Source organism: Lissotriton helveticus, chromosome 4_1 (assembly GCF_964261635.1).
Source record: "Lissotriton helveticus chromosome 4_1, aLisHel1.1, whole genome shotgun sequence".
Lineage (NCBI taxonomy): Eukaryota > Metazoa > Chordata > Amphibia > Caudata > Salamandridae > Lissotriton > Lissotriton helveticus.
Window position 1 is genome coordinate 1,244,949,034 of NC_136063.1, and position 15,722 is coordinate 1,244,964,755.

Here is a 15,722-nt window from a genome sequence, read left to right on the forward strand (position 1 = left end):
CTGTGGGCTAGGAGAACAGGTTGCTCCGGTTGCGCTATGATGCTATCTTTAGTTTTCTGTAAACAATGGATGAGGCTGTTATGTTGACATTTGTGACCTTTTGAATTCCAGCCTTGTCTCTGTGAAATGCAGAATGACTTTGCTAAACAGTGCTCTGAAAGGTGGAATTTCTGGTTTCTCCATAAGAACATCAATAAAATCACAGAACTTAATTCCAAAGGGAAATATAACAAAGGTTTCTTTAAAAGTCCCAACATCATGACATTTGTATTTTTGCTCTAAAAAATAATGTCTGCTAGTCGTTTTTATTTGACAGAAAACGAAGTGTTGCATTACATCTTAGACAAAAAATAGGATGCAGCCTTTTACTAAAATTTTGAAGCCTACATGAATAAGTAAGAACGATTTGCCAATTAAGAGGTTTTTTTTATCATGGAGATTGTGGCACAAGGCTAATTTTAGGTGTCAGGGAAAGGATTTTACCTCTAAAAGTTAAAAAAGGCTTCATGTTGCAAGGTGACTGACCAGATGGTAACAGTTAAGTAATGGAAATTTATTTTTGTATTTGTTAATGTGTATCATGTTTTGTCTTCCGCTTAAAAGTTACAATTGATGTCTGTTTATTATCAAAAATGTCTATCTTTTGTGTGCTATGTATTTTTTTTTTCCTTTTCGCTTCTGCTCACAGATCATTGATGGATTGCTCCGGGGGATTTTAAGACTAACAAGACACGTGAGTTTGGTTGGTTGAAATGAGATGGTTTTTTTTTGCGCAACTGCTTTGAAAAGAAATGTCCATGCGTTTTTCATGTTTGTGTATTTTGTTCTATCATGAATTTTTCCTGGTGGTTCTGTGTGTCCGAAAGTTGTATTTGACAGCAGATACCCACTATTGGTGATCTACTGTCAAACAGGAGGGTATCCTTACACGGTATTATGCGTCACCGCTCATTTATATATGCTATCGTTTTACAGCGAGTATATCTGCTGGCTTGACGTCCGTTTTGTGCGTTTTTGCATGTTTTCTGTTTTCTGTTGCTGCTTAAGAAATTATTACAAATTCACCCGTGTTGTTGTGAGGGGACATGTATGACGATACGTGTCGCTGTCAATAGTTGGGTAACATTTTCGCTGATACTAAAATTCACAGATATGATTTTTCCTTTTTCATATTGTGAACCAGACAGACAATACTTCACCAGTGTATGTCCAATTTGGCTTAAGTATTGAAGAAAAATAAACAGCAGATTGTGTCATTTGTAGTCACGATACTGCCCTTTCCTGTAAGGAACAGGCAGCCCTAAAATTATATATCCTGATTGGACGTAAGGATAAATTATAAATTTGTGACTCTTGTACATGGTGACCTAATTTCTATATCACATTAGTCGGTTTTATTCTGCTTCCTAAGTGGCCTTCCTATGGCTCTGGACCGTAAAAGAAACCAGGTTTAATTTTTTTTCCCCTGAAGAAGGAACTGGAACATTAGCTGAGATTACCGTATATGGTGTAGTGGCCAACGGTAGAGTTAAATTTGTAGACTATTGTGATTTTTTTTTGTGTATCACCCATACTCTTGGGATTGTGTCACATGCCTGACTATCACACAAGCGCATCGCGTCTAGTTATTGGGGATTTTAGCTGTGCCCTAGTCCCATTCCTCTTTTCCGTATTCCTTTCACCAGTCAGCTTTTATTATTATTAGTGTATTGTGCAGGTTCACGCTTTCAGATTGCAGTAATGTACCATGGACCCCCATCTTATGTATAATCCCCTTTTGCATAACTAGACTGGTTCTAAGAATTTTCTTTAGGCCTATTCTGATGTTTTTCCAGTCTGTCTGATAAGGTAGTCATGGACTGATTAACTGACTCAATACTATGATACAATAAGCTTTCCATCTCAATAGGAGACACTTTTACGTTTTTTTAATACGACAAATTCAATGTCCATTCTAAATTGGTTTTTAGTCCCTTTTTTCTGCTGCTTTAATTTTAATGGACCAGATGTATTTTAAATAATGGAAATACCAGGACTCTCTAGTTCTTGTCTTTTGTTCCCACATATTGATCATTAGCTTTTGCATTGCATAGTCCCACCTGATGTACAATTATTATGATAACATGTATGTGATCCCGCTTTTGAGATGTTCTAGATGAGGAATTTAGGAACACCTATGTGTATCATTGAGATAAAATGTGTTTACCCAATTAGACGATGCCACTATGTGTGAGGACATCCATTCAGATAGAATTCCCATGTCGCTATGATGATGAAAGATATGCTCTCACACGGCAACCCAATTGAAGAGCCTAGAGGCACTGTTTTACCTATTGCCTTTGTTTTTGTATTGCCTTTGAGAATGACAGTGTATTTCAACGCAGAATTGTCCCATGGCGTGTGGCCACTCCTTTGAAAATCGCATGCCACCTGTTTGCAGTCCCCTTGTTATACAATGAACTGTTTAAAGCATCGCACTTGCTTCATCAGAAGGCATTCAACATCAGAAAAGAAGAAGTAGCTGGTTTTGCCACACAGTCCCTTGAGATTTCAGTGCAAAAGAGCGCCTGTCATGTGCTGGTTTTATTTATTTATTTATTTATTTAGAGAGTTTCGTATAGCGCGAACGTGACCCTTGGGTATCAGAGCGCTTCACAGAATATATGAACAGGAGGTAGATTAGAAATACAGAATACATATACATATACATGAGGTAGATTAGATAAACCATTCACATAGCGTTGCCCTAAAGGGAATGAGGTAGGAAGTTATAGGTCCATACAATTAGGTGTAACCTACTGCTACAATACAAATAGCATTGCCCTACTGGACTATGGTAGGTTAGATATACTTTGCGTAAATAGGTGTATCATACTGATATGAGGTAGATTCGGTTAGTGCTAACACCAGAATAACATAATGCTGACATTTTCAACCTGCGTCTGTCCCCAGGTTGACATAAAAGTTTATAACTTTTCTCCCATATCCTGTTTAATTCATTGCTAGGTTCCTGAATAGACCATACTGTCTTGGCTTTGATTATGCAACTTCTTCTAGATCTCTCAGTGCTCTAGCCTCCAGGTCGTTACTGCTTACTGGACATTGTTTCTAGTTTCCATTCGGTGCTCCGTGTGTGCCCTTTCCAATGCAGTGACGTTGAGGTCCGTACTTGACTATGTAAGGAACTTGTTAATTAGGAAGCTCTTAGCTTCCTTTTTGAATGTAATAATGTTAGTAATTTTCCTGATCTTCGGAGGGAGTGAGTTCCACACTCTGGGGGCTGCCCCAGAGAACGCTCTGTCATAGGTTTTCTTTTTCCTGAATATGGGTGGCCTCAACAGCAAATCCTTGGCACTTCTGGCCGGTCTGCAACCTCCGGATATCTCAATCTTCTGGGCCAGGTAACTCGGAGTTTTGTAGTGGAGTGCTTTGTGGGTGATACATGCCATTTTAAATTGGATTCTCGCTTCGTATGGAAGCCACTTTAACGCTTTTAGGTGAGGTGAAATATGGTCGAACTTCCTTGATCCGGTGATGAGCCTTGCCGCTGCATTGAGGCATGCTTTTAGAGGTGCCGTGGACATTTTTGGTAGACCTGCTAAGGTTGTACATCCGTATTCAATCCTTGAGATAACTAAGGATTGAATTGCTAGTTTGAGGTCTGCCGATGAGATGAACGGTTTCACTTTCCTTAAGTAGTTCAAGTGAAAGCGCGCACCTTTTGCCATTATTTTGATGTGTGCTTTCATGTCTAGATTCTTATCCAAGGTGACTCCTGACGATTTGGCTGAGTCCACCAGCGTAGGGGTGCAGTTTAGTCCTGTGATCATTTTGGTCCACTCTATCGTCTCTGAATTGATCTTTGGTGGTGAAATTAATAGGAATTCAGTTTTTTGAGCATTCAGCTTCAGGTGATTACTGGTTAACCAATACATTGTCTTTCTTAACGCTTCATTGATTAACTTGATGTCCTCTAGAGATGCTACTTTGATGTAGATCTGCGTGTCGTTCGCGTACATGTGATAGGATATGTTTGCGTCTTGGAGGATTTCTGTCAGAGGTTCAACGTATAGGTTAAAGAGTGAAGGAGATAAGGTAGATCCTTGAGGGACCCCGATCGAGTTTGGACAAGAGGGGGATAAAGATTGGTTGACCAAGAATCTTTGCGATCTGTTCTGAAGGAAGGATTCAAACCATTTCAGTACCAGTCCTGACATTCCCATCCTCTTGTGTAGCCTGTCTAGTAGTTTGTCATGATTTACCGTGTCAAACGCTGATGATAGGTCTAGAAGGACCAGTAGACATGTTCTATTAAGATCTAGGGCCTGAAAGGCGTCATCCGCGATATGTAGGATCGCTGTTTCCGTGCTGTGTCCTGTTCTGAATCCTGATTGGCAGTTGTCCAATAGTCTGAAGTTTGTGATGTGTTGGCTTAGTTGATTTTGTACGCATTTCTCGATTAGCTTGGCCAGTAATGGAATATTGGTGACTGGGCGAAAGTTATTCGGATCTACTGGGTCCGCTGTTGGTTTCTTGATGATCGGTGTAACTTGGCCTGCTTTCAGGCATTCTGGAAGGACCCCTTGCGATAGCGATGCATTTATTATTTTTGTCCATATTGGGATGATGACGTGGTTGATATTTTGTAAACATTTGGTGGGGAGTGGATCATTGAAGTGGTTATTTGGTTTGATGTCCACTAGTGTTTTGGCGATGGTATTCTGATCATACGTTCTGAAGGTGTCCCATTGCGCTTTGTTTTTAGTTTCCTCAAGGTCGTTTGTCTGAATGTTGTTGTGCAGACTGTGTGGTTGGATGAGTAAATTGTCCGCTTCAGCTTTGAGTTCTGTGTCCAATGTGATGGCCTTGTCGGTGACAAAATTAGCGAATACTTCACAGCTCAGAAGGGTTTTAGTGGATTCTTGGGCTGATTTTGCCGATTTGTTGGATTGTTGCTTTAGGACCTCGAATAGTTTCCTTGGTCTGTTTTTGGCGTTATCCAATTCTGATCTAATATATTCCTTTTTAGACTTCAGGATCTTTTTGTTGTATTCATTCCTTATTTTTCTTAATGATTTCAACTCTGGAGTTGCCGGGTTTTGTCTCCATTTCCTTTCGGCCATTCTTAGTTTCCGTCTATCCTCGGTTAACCTCTGACAGTGTGCAGTCCCTTGAGATTTCAGTGCAAAAGAGTGCCTGTCATGTGCTGGTTAACCTCTGACAGTGTGCAGTCCCTTGAGCCCCTTGGCCTGAGTTTTGGCCACGCACCCCCCTTTTTCCTTTGCTTCAACGGAAAGTGCAGTGCACCGGAGGATCCAAGAGTGGCAAAAGGCACTCCATTCTTGTGCCCATGAAAGAGCGGCCTGAGCGTCCTCTGACACTGAATGATGAGTGTTGGAGTCTGAGAAGAAGAGCACAATATCTGTAGTGTCTGCCGCAGAGGAGAGATACGGTGCACTGCCTTGAGACATTGAAACTTTTTGAATGAGCTATGAGTGTTTGCCAGGAGGACACTCCAACAGATACTGAGCATCAGAGCATGGGAGGCCTGAATCCAAAGGCCCATGCAACAACGGGAGCAGACTTGATTGGACAATAGAAGCCTGCCAGAGAGGCTTTTTGAACAGACTCTGGGCATAGTTGGTTTCACAAGAGGTTTCCGTGTGATTGTATAGACTTAAGTGTTAGGAGAATGATTTTATTGTTCTGCTGGCATTATTTTAAAGTAGTATTCTGTTTAGTAAAAGCAGAATAAAGTCAATTTTCTGTGAAAGAGTATCCCCTTTTCACCTCAGAGCATTAATGAGGGTCACCACTGTTTCACTTGAACATATAATGAATTACAGAAATGCATAGGAAGACCTACAATGTTACTAGATAATTTTAGGATTTACCTTTTGCTTAGGGTTGTGAAAAATTATGATTTCATTTGTAATAGCGGTCACTACTTTGTCTATATGTTCTTAATGACGTGTCTTTTATGGGTGGGATTGTTTTTGCTGCCCAATTCACATCTGTACCCACCTCCCAACCTATGTCTCTTCCTACTTCTACTTCTTTGCATTCTTTCCAGATTTTACCTGAACATGGACTAGTTAGGAGGTCAGAGTTTACTGATAGCTCTTTTTGTACAGTTTCTGCATCGACACCAGTTAGGAGTGAACATCACTAATTGTTGGGTGTGTGGTCTTATACCACATACTACAGATAGAGGCATTCCCTATTTGGTCCTGCCATACATGGCCTTAGTGCTACTGCGTGTGTAAGGAGACCTGTCCCGAGAGAGTCGCTAAGTAATAGGATTATGCTTCAGCAACATCTTGATGATTTGATAAATATAGACCTGGACTCAGACTAGAGTGAGTATAGGTTATTGCCTATGTAAGGGCAAAAGGAGCATCTGTGGTACTGAAAATTTTGGACCTGTGTCATAAACATCGTCGTATCATGACGATTTTGATATCAGCAGACCGAGAATGGCTAGTACACTATGCACAAGCATTTTCGTCATATTCAAATGACAGAATCACCCTGAAATCAGAGTTTTCGTCCTGAACCTCGGGTTCCATTTTGTGTGCAGCAGCCATTTTGTGGTTGCCCTCACATAGGCCAAAGTCGATTCTGAAGGACACGTACACCTTTGCTGACTTCTCTGTGACCTGGGCAAGCTGACTCCACTGCCTGAAGCCAAACCTGTTCGGCCAGTTCCTTTCCCAGTGGCCGATCGAGATAGTATCAAGGCACAACATGCCATAAACCTTTTCATCGCACACACACCCATGTCTTATCTTACTCACACCTGTCTCTGCTCCCTTCTTTATGGCCTGTTTACGATGGGGATGTGCCGGGTTTTTATTATGGGTTTCTGCAGCTTGTGTAAGAAGGAATGTTGGGTTTTTGCATGTTTGCAAAAGCTAGAACTGCCCCTTTTCTTTTTGCACTGAGTCATGTAACGCTAAAAACATATAAAAGGCCTCTGTCCTCTGTGTTCCTCAGACTACCTCATCCACTTGCTACGGCTTCTGGGTGACGTGGCCTCACTATGTTAAGTTTAATAAAGATGTCTTTTCATATTTTCAGAGTCTGTGCCAAGTTCTTGGTATATTAGTAAGTATTCCCTGAGAGCGAAATTTACCAAGTTCTTCAAAACCAACATACCTGAGGAGTGAAAACTTTCTCCTAAACACGGGCGCAGAATGGACACGGAATGCAGGCATTCAAAGTGCCATCCAAAGCCTAATGGAGGGCTTTAAATATGTCCCATAGTGCGTGACAGCAGACACACCCAACGGAGGGTTATCAAAATAAACATAAAGGAACTACATCTCCCAGAGTACTTAATGAAATAATGACGTTTTCCAAGTAAGGAGGGGCAACAAAAAAGCCCATCCAATCAAATAAAAACTCAAGAGGGAGAATGCAGTCGTTTGACTCGAGCTGCTGACACGGGCCTCTGAAGAGAATCACAAAGGATTCCAAACGCGTCAGGCCAGGGACGCTGTATGGGGATGACAAGTTGGATGCTTTTTAAAATAAAGTGTGATACTTACCATCTGCGGAGTGCGACCTCGAATCTGGGCAACCTTGAAGAAAATATTAACCGGCGGTTCCAGGCCGCGTGAGATACCGAACCATTGCAAACCAACATACCCGAGGAGTGAAAACTTTCACCTAAACACGGGCGCAGAATGGACACGGAACGCAGGCATTCAAAGTGCCATCCAAAGCCTAATGGAGGGCTTTAAATATGTCCCATAGTGCGTGACAGAAAACACACCCAACGGAGGGTTATCAAAATAAACATAAAGGAACTACATCTCCCAGAGTACTTAATGAAATAATGACGTTTTCCAAGTAAGGAGGGGCAACAAAAAAGCCCATCCAATCAAATAAAAACTCAAGAGGGTGAATGCAGGTGTTTGACTCGAGCTGCTGACACGGGCCTCTGAAGAGAATCACAAAGGATTCGAAACGCGTCAGGCCAGGGACGCTGTATGGGGATGACAAGTTGGATGCTTTTTAAAATAAAGTGTGATACTTACCATCTGCGGAGTGCGACCTCGAATCTGGCAACCTTGAAGAAAAAAAACAATATATATATATATATATATATATATATATATATATATTGCTCAACAAATTGCCCAGCTTTGAAAGGTCACACGACGGTGGTCCGCCGTGGAAAGAAGTACCATTTCACGAGATGAAAGGCTGTGGAGAAAAACATGTTTTCTTTGCGAAGCACAACGCTCCATCTGCAAAAGGATGCCTGCCTTCACCTTGCCTCCCTACTATAGGGTGTAAACAATGCTTATAATTTTGAAAATCGAACATTCAACCTACTAAGGTTCTAATTAATAATATGCACTTCCATGGACAACAATCCCCATAATGCCTTGCAATTAAAGCGTAATCAAGCTAAGCCTAATGATGGCGGCTTTACCAATAAAAACGTACTTTGAGAGGAAGTGCAATTTGAATGTCTCTTTTCTAAAGCCCATGAAGGAGAGGCATTTAGCCTGGAAACGCATCGGCATTTGTGGAGAAGTGTGGCTCAAATGGTTAGAGCGGCAGACCTTGATGCAGAGGTCTGGCCCGAGACCAGGGTTCAATACCCGCCTCGGCCGGTCTTGGGCTCAATTTCTTTGGACCTGCTAATTCTCGCCTCGGTGCCTATTCTAATCATGGGTCCCACTCTGCGACTCTGGGCAATAGCTTGCTTAATCTCCACAACGGCCCCAAAAGCGCTGGGATTCCTGGTTTCACCCTGGGGGTGCTCAGGAGTGGACACTCACAGGGAAAACCAGGAAGGGTTCCTAAGTGGTATACGAACAGCGCCGAGACACTACCTCAGGGAAGTAGCTGTGCGCTCTATAAATACCGGTACATTTACATTTACATTTGAATGAAGACACACTAAGGCGGAGGTGGATTGCGGGCAGCAATGAGGTTGAAAAATGCCGGAGGGCAAGGGGTGCTGTCGTGTGAACTTTCAAAGCTGGGCAATTTGTTCAGCAATATATATATAGATATATATATATATGCACAAACCTCCTTCCCGAAAAAAAGAGACAGATTCCCAGGAGGAACAGGTAGGAGACGCTTATTTATTGGCTTAATTGCGAATGCATTTCGGCAGCTTAACTGCCTTCCTCAGCGCCCAAAGCGTCTTGTGAGTGAAATGACACGCTGCCTGTAGGTCCCTCATTAGTACGCTTGCTGGTGCAAGCTGGCTCCGCCCTTCTGATGAAGTCCTCGCACCTGTGAGCAGTCCCGAGTGTGGCGCAGGACTGCGGATCCCAGAATGCAACTCAGTGGATGTCTGGAACCTCGGTGCAGGGAAATGACTGGATTGAAACAATGTCATTGCGGGCTGGTAGAGGAACAGCGTGAAACCTTTGGGATACTGTGATGTCAGCCCCGCTTTGGTGTGCCAACTGACAAGTGCCTCCTCCGGTCCCCCATTACCATCACAGCCACGTCGACCTAAGAGTCCATGAAGCAGGGGATGGACCACAGTGAGCCCTACCCAGCATGGGATTGATAATCCCAAAACTGCCAGCTTTCCTCCTTGGTTTCGATGGCGGGCTCCCAGCCTATCCAACTACCGCTGGCAACACAGAAGAACTGCAAGAGTCCAAAGTCCCAGTGAGGCTGGTACTCCCAAAGCGCGATGGGGGTCTCTGTAAAGCGTCCCTGGGTGGCGCTGAATTGATGCACAAACCTCCTTCCCGAAAAAAAGAGACAGATTCCCAGGAGGAACAGGTAGGAGACGCTTGTTTATTGGCTTAATTGCGAATGCATTTCGGCAGCTTAACTGCCTTCCTCAGCGCCCAAAGCGTCCCGTGAGTGAAATGACACGCTGCCTGTAGGTCCCTCATTAGTACGCTTGCTGGTGCAAGCTGGCTCCGCCCTTCTGATGAAGTCCTCGCACCTGTGAGCAGTCCTGAGTGTGGCGCAGGACTGCGGATCCTAGAATGCAACTCAGTGGATGTCTGGAACCTCGGTGCAGGGAAATGACTGGATTGAAACAATGTCATTGCGGGCTGGTCGAGGAACAGCGTGAAACCTTTGGAATACTGTGATGTCAGCCCCGCTTTGGTGTGCCAACTGACAAGTGCCTCCTCCGGTCCCCCATTACCATCACAGCCACGTCGACCTAAGAGTCCATGAAGCAGGGGATGGGCCACAGTGAGCCCTACCCAGCATGGGATTGATAATCCCAAAACTGCCAGCTTTCCTCCTTGGTTTCGATGGTGGGCTCCCAGCCTATCCAACTACCGCTGGCAACACAGAAGAACTGCAAGAGTCCAAAGTCCCAGTGAGGCTGGTACTCCCAAAGCGCGATGGGGGTCTCTGTAAAGCGTCCCTGGGTGGCGCTGAATTGATGCACAAACCTCCTTCCCGAAAAAAAGAGACAGATTCCCAGGAGGAACAGGTAGGAGACGCTTGTTTATTGGCTTAATTGCGAATGCATTTCGGCAGCTTAACTGCCTTCCTCAGCGCCCAAAGCGTCCCGTGAGTGAAATGACACGCTGCCTGTAGGTCCCTCATTAGTACGCTTGCTGGTGCAAGCTGGCTCCGCCCTTCTGATGAAGTCCTCGCACCTGTGAGCAGTCCCGAGTGTGGCGCAGGACTGCGGATCCCAGAATGCAACTCAGTGGATGTCTGGAACCTCAGTGCAGGGAAATGACTGGATTGAAACAATGTCATTGCGGGCTGGTCGAGGAACAGCGTGAAACCTTTGGGATACTGTGATGTCAGCCCCGCTTTGGTGTGCCAACTGACAAGTGCCTCCTCCGGTCCCCCATTACCATCACAGCCAGGTCGACCTAAGAGTCCATGAAGCAAGGGATGGGCCACAGTGAGCCCTACCCAGCATGGGATTGATAATCCCAAAACTGCCAGCTTTCCTCCTTGGTTTCGATGGCGGGCTCCCAGCCTATCCAACTACCGCTGGCAACACAGAAGAACTGCAAGAGTCCAAAGTCCCAGTGAGGCTGGTACTCCCAAAGCGCAATGGGGGTCTCTGTAAAGCGTCCCTGGGTGGCGCTGAATTGATGCACAAACCTCCTTCCCGAAAAAAAGAGACAGATTCCCAGGAGGAACAGGTAGGAGACGCTTGTTTATTGGCTTAATTGCGAATGCATTTCGGCAGCTTAACTGCCTTCCTCAGCGCCCAAAGCGTCCCGTGAGTGAAATGACACGCTGCCTGTAGGTCCCTCATTAGTACGCTTGCTGGTGCAAGCTGGCTCCGCCCTTCTGATGAAGTCCTCGCACCTGTGAGCAGTCCCGAGTGTGGCGCAGGACTGCGGATCCCAGAATGCAACTCAGTGGATGTCTGGAACCTCAGTGCAGGGAAATGACTGGATTGAAACAATGTCATTGCGGGCTGGTTGAGGAACAGCGTGAAACCTCTGGGATACTGTGATGTCAGCCCCGCTTTGGTGTGCCAACTGACAAGTGCCTCCTCTGGTCCCCCATTACCATCACAGCCACGACGACCTAAGAGTCCATGAAGCAGGGGATGGGCCACAGTGAGCCCTACCCAGCATGGGATTGATAATCCCAAAACTGCCAGCTTTCCTCCTTGGTTTCGATGGCGGGCTCTCAGCCTATCCAACTACCGCTGGCAACACAGAAGAACTGCAAGAGTCCAAAGTCCCAGTGAGGCTGGTACTCCCAAAGCGCGATGGGGGTCTCTGTAAAGCGTCCCTGGGTGGCGCTGAATTGATGCACAAACCTCCTTATATATATATATCAATGCTCGAAGGTGTCCACCTTTGAGTAGCACGCGAACAGCAGCTTGGTTTATGTATAGGTGAGGACGGGGATCCACTCGTAGACGCCGCTCCGTACGGGATCTGCCCGACGCGTTTCCAAGCTCCATATGCTTCTCTTCAGGGGCTTTAACGGAAGTGGTGTGCGCAACCGCCGACCCACTTCCCCATTTTATATATAACACACCCACCGATGGGAGGCTCAAATGAGACTGTGCATTCTGGGAAGTGTGGTCCAGGAAGCACACAATCCAGTCCTGTATGGACTCCACAAGTGGGCCCGTCCTCGATACCAAGTACGACTGCTGCTTCACTTTAGTGACCCCCTGGGTAGCGGGGTGGTGCATACTCCGCGGCTGGACGGCCGCGTATAAATCAATGCTCGAAGGTGTCCACCTTTGAGTAGCACGCGAACAGCAGCTTGGTTTATGTGTAGGTGAGGACGGGGATCCACTCGTAGACTCTGCTCCGTACGGGATCTGCCCGACGCGTTTCGAAGCTCCATATGCTTCTCTTCAGGGGCTTTAACGGAAGTGGTGTGCGCAACCGCCGACCCGCTTCCCCATTTTATATATAACACACCCACCGATGGGAGGCTCAAATGAGACTGTGCATTCTGGGAAGTGTGGTCCAGGAAGCACACAATCAAGTCCTGTATGGACTCCACAAGTGGGCCCGTCCTCAATTCCAAGTACGACTGCTGCTTCACTTTAGTGACCCCCAGGGTACCGGCGTGGTGCATACTCCGCGGCTGTATGGCCGCGTATAAATCAATGCTCGAAGGTGTCCACCTTTGAGTAGCACGCGAACAGCAGCTTGGTTTATGTATAGGTGAGGACGGGGATCCACTCGTAGACGCCGCTCCGTACGGGATCTGCCCGACGCGTTTCGAAGCTCCATATGCTTCTCTTCAGGGGCTTTAACGGAAGCGGTGTGCGCAACCGCCGACCCACTTCCCCATTTTATATATAACACACCCACCGATGGGAGGCTCAAATGAGACTGTGCATTCTGGGAAGTGTGGTCCGGGAAGCACACAATCAAGTCCTGTATGGACTCCGCAAGTGGGCCCGTCCTCGATTCCAAGTACGACTGCTGCTTCACTTTAGTGACCCCCAGGGTACCGGGGTGGTGCATACTCCGCGGCTGGACGGCCGCGTATAAATCAATGCCCGGAGGTGTCCACCTTTGAGTAGCACGTGAACAGCAGCTTGGTTTATGTATAGGTGAGGACGGGGATCCACTCGTAGACGCTGCTCCGTACGGGATCTGCCCGATGCGTTTCGAAGCTCCATATGCTTCTCTTCAGGGGCTTTAACGGAAGCTCCACTCTATGCCACTCCACTCTAAACTACTTCACTGTTTTCTATTCCAGCCTATGCCACTCCCTTATATGCCACTCCACTCTATACCACACCAAACTACGCTATTCCACTGATCGCCACTACAATGTAGATCACTCCACTCATGCCACTCCACTTTATGCTACTCGACACTACGCCACTTTACTGTATGCTATTTCATTCTACACAGCTCGTTCTATGCCACTCCATTGTACACTAGTTCACTGTGTGCCACTCCATTGTATCACACTCATCGCTATGCCATTCCACTCTGCACAACTCCAATGTATGATATTCCAGTGTACTGTGATCCAGCCTATGCCACTGCTCTCTATGCCACTCCGCTCTATGCTATTTCACTGTATGCAACTCCACTCTACCCCACTCCTCTCTACACTATTTCACTCTATGCCACTCCACTCTATGCCACTCTGCTGCACACTATTCCACTGTGTGCCACTCCACTCTACACAACTCCACTCTTCGTCACTCCTCTACGCAACTCAACACTATACCACTCTAGTCTATGCTATTATACTCTCCGTCAGTACATTCTATGCCACTCCAATCTATACCACTTTATTTTGTGCCACTCCACTCTACGCTATTCCACTATATGCCATTCCACTATACGCAACTCCATGCTATCACAATCCACCATATGTTATTCTAAGCTATGCCATTCCACGGAACTCCACTGTACACCACTACCCTCTTCGTTACCCCACTCTATGCCACTGCACTCTATGCTATTCCACTGTACGCCACTCCACTCTACTCCACTCCAATCTACACCACTCGACTCTAGAACACTTCACTGTATGCTATTCTACTCCGAAATTCGACTCTACGAATACCCCACATCAATCTTCACCACATTTGTCTACTCCTTTGCACTGTAGGCTACTCTAATCCCCACCACCAACTCTATGCTTTTCCACTTTATGTCATTCCACTTTACGCGACTCCACTCTACACCACTCCTCTCCACTCTATGCTATTTCACGGTATTCCATTCCACTATACACCACTCCACTCTTCGCCACTACACTCTACACCACTCCGCTCTATGCCATTCCACTCTACACCACTTCACTGTATGCTACTCCTCTCTTTGCATTACACTGTACGTTACTCCATTCTTTGCCATCCAACTTTTCACGACTCCACTCTACGTCACTCCACTCTATGCTATTCTACTCCACGTCAATCCTCTCTATGCCACTCTACTGTATGCTATTCCATGGAATGTCACTCCACTCTGACACTCCACTATATGCCATGCTACTCTATGATATTCCTCTTCATGCCACTACACTAAACCTCACTCCACTTAACTCAACTCCACTCCACATGATTCCACTTGCCACTCTACTTTACGCTAATCCACTGTATGCCACTCCACTGTATGCCACTGCACTGTATACTATTCCAAACCTCTCTACCACACTCAACCCTACACAAATCCACTCTTCACCACTCCAATATATGTGATTCCACTGAGCACAAGTCTACTGTACTACACTACACACTACGCTACTCCACTTTACACCACTCCACTGTACACTATTCCACTGTACACCATTCCATTGTAAGCCACTCCACTCTTCCTCACTCCAAATTATGCAAGTCCTTGGTACATTATTCCACTCTAACCCACTCCACTCTACCCCACGCCACTGTACACCTCTCCACCCTGTGCTATTGCACTGTAATCCATGCTCCTCTAAACGTAAGTGTTTTTTGTAACACTTCTGGGTCGAGGAGAATGACATTTAGACATTGTACGTGGGACAGAGGGGGCTAATCATGGCTCTTCCTGGCGTTACTAAGCATTAACAATATACGTCAACAAGACGTATATTTATATTCCCACGACTATACTTTTTGATATAGGGATCGGTAAACACTTGGTCCTCTGCACTTGGAAATGTTGGATACCTTTGAAGACACTTATATGGTCGACTTACATTGGCTGCAATGGGATAATATTTTTCACTGACAAAGTTCTTTGAGTATTGACCAGTTGGATAGTTGGTTCTCTGTGGTTTGGAACAGTTGGATATCTTTGACGACATTTGGATGTTATACCTGACTCAGGCTCTGATGTTATAGATACGTTTTCGACTACGCTTTTTGCTCTACAGGATCCTGACTACATTACTGATGTATTAGCCTTGAAGAAGTCACTTGTATGACGAAACACGTGTCGGTTGTGTTTTTCTGAATTCTAATACAAGCTTCATTGAAACATTTTGGACTCCTGATCTCTTATTGTATTCATTGTACAAAATTTTTTAAGGTGGCAACACCATTTATTTATTATATGATCAGTGCTTGGGTACATCAATTTCACAGTGAAAATAGCACTTAGGACTTTTTCTCTCTAAGCCCACATCTAACATTACACTTTTACATGTCCTACTTTTAAATACTTTTCCCCCTTCCTTATGGGCAACAAGGCTTTCTTCGGGTTGACTTACAAATATTTAAAAGGAAGGTTCAGGCCTGTCAAAATGGGTTATTTTCACAGCTCAAATTTGCATTTTAAAGCTGCACAGGCAGTCTAGAGGGGGGCCTGCAATTATATGTACACTCT